Here is a 2,407-nt window from a genome sequence, read left to right on the forward strand (position 1 = left end):
TACTGTGGGCCTAGCCCTAGCTATAAATAGAAGGACCAACAAGACCTATCATGATTTTTCCACAAAAGGTTCCTATACCAATAACCCTACAGCCAATCATAGAAGCATCTCATGAGGGTAGTGTCTCAAACCGAGAATTACAAAAAGATCAAAAATCATAGAACTACTTATTAGGATAAAAATGGAAAGACACCAAGGCCCGTAGAGCTAATCATAAAAGCATCTCATGAGGGTAGTGTCTCAATCCGGGAATCACAAAAAGATTAACAATCCATAGAACTACTTAGGATAATAATGGGAACATGAGGAAGCACAAAATGAGCTTAGAACAACCAAACAAGAAAGCTATAATGAGTCTTTTGATATAGAAGATGTAGGAAACCTAAGAACGTTACATGACCATGTCCTCAAATAACAAGAGATTCACGAGAGCAACTTACACCTGGAGTATCCATAATAGGAGAAAAATGGACATAATTTTGAGTGGTGCCACGATAGTCTAAAGAAAATTCATTAATGACCCTGCCTTCCTACATTGTCTTAGAATGTGGGTCTATGATCATAGCCAATGTGCCTTCAAACAAGCCAAAACCTAAAGAAGATACAAGAGCCTTGAGAGCAATCCTCTATGTCCCTAACTATCTCAATGGATGACTACTTCAAAGGGAAACCAAAATCCTAGAATGAAGTCCATCGATGGATGGAAAATTAGTAGAAGGCATTAGAAGAAACAAGTGAGACCAATGAGGAAACCAAGGAAAAGTAACTATATAAATACATGCATGTCAATGTAGTGGGTAAGTACTTTAAGGTGATGACATGAATACCATCATTCCAATTAAAATGGAGGGCACACCTACATCCATTAGAGAGTAGATATCAAGGTGAACCTAAAGAACCATTTCTATAGGCATGTGACCAAGACGAGGAAAGAACCATTAGAGGAGGATAGTATTATCAAGGTGAACCTAAACTACCATTTCTATAGGCATGTGACCCAAGACACCTTTCAACAATGACAGGGTGGGATACAATGGCATGCTTAGATAGCTCAAGCTTATGTCAAGTGAATGAGCATAGATATAACTGGTTTGAGAAATATGAGGAAAGTTCAATTACTTTATTGCATGACCCTAAACTAGTAGAAAAACTACATGCATACTCGCTACAATGGACACATGTCCTAGAATGATGGAAACCCAATTTTATAATACAAATATGGTAATGACATTGTTCCTATCAGAGCCATATTTACCATACTTTACAAGATTAGAAGGAGTTTCACCAATTAGAAATCATGAAGAAATAACTCCTTAGAAATGCATTAAGACCTAGATTTTGGAGTTCTAGAGTTGATTTTTGAGCCTAAGATCGATTGTATTATGTTTTTGAAGCAAAGTACATCCAAAAACTTTGAGAAGTAATGTGAAATCAGCTAGTTAAAGCCTTTGATCAAAATACATCCCAAATAGCTTTGTATTCCAACTATAATTTGGCCTATGAATTCTTATGGAATTTAAAAGCCTAGGGGTAACCAATGTGATCCCAAAAATCCCTATTTTTCTTCACTATGTACCTAATGATATGAAAAAAGAAAACCTTTGATTTTCACTATCCATATGTTCCAAATAATTTCATAAAGTTAGTTAGTTATAAGGAAATAAATATTTCCACTAACATATTTATGCTCTATTACAACATGCTCCAAGCATGTGCGGGGGAGCCACCCCCACATGCTTACTAATCCAAACATGCTCTGATGGTGACCAAAGTTTGGTCCACATTCGACAATTTTTGGGTCAGTAATTAGCGCCGAATGCAGATTTTTCAAGTCTCTTGGTGCTTAAGCGGCCATGGAAAATCCCGCTCTTCCCCATACCATTGTACCTAAACATGCTCTAATGGAGACCAAACTTTGCAAGCACGTGGGGGGGACCCACTCCCACATGGTTGCAAAGCTTGGCCACCATTGAAGCATGTTTGGGTTAGTAATTGGCGCCCAATGTGGATTTTCAAGTCTCTGTGCTTAAGAGGCCATGGAAAATCCCACTCTTCCCCATACCATCGTACCCAAACATGCTCCGATGGGGACAAAACCTTGTGAGCATGTAGGGGTGGGTCCCCCCCACATTCTTAAAAAGTTTGGTTCCCAGAGCAGAGCATGTTTGATTTAGCAATTAGTGCCCAGTGCGGAATTTTCAAGTCTCTTGGTTCTTAAGAGGCCATGGAAAATGTTGATCTTCCCCATACCATCGTACCCACACATGCTCGGATGGGGACCAACCTTTGTGATCATGTAAGGGTGGGTCCCCTCCATATGCTTGCAAAGTTTGGTCCCCATCTCAGAGCATGTTTGGGTTAGCAATTAGTGCCCAGTGTAAAATTTTCAAGTCTCTTGGTGCTTAAG

The sequence above is a fragment of the Cibotium barometz genome, chromosome 57 (assembly GCF_041138505.1).
Source record: "Cibotium barometz isolate CiBa-2024 chromosome 57, ASM4113850v1, whole genome shotgun sequence".
NCBI lineage: Eukaryota > Viridiplantae > Streptophyta > Polypodiopsida > Cyatheales > Cibotiaceae > Cibotium > Cibotium barometz.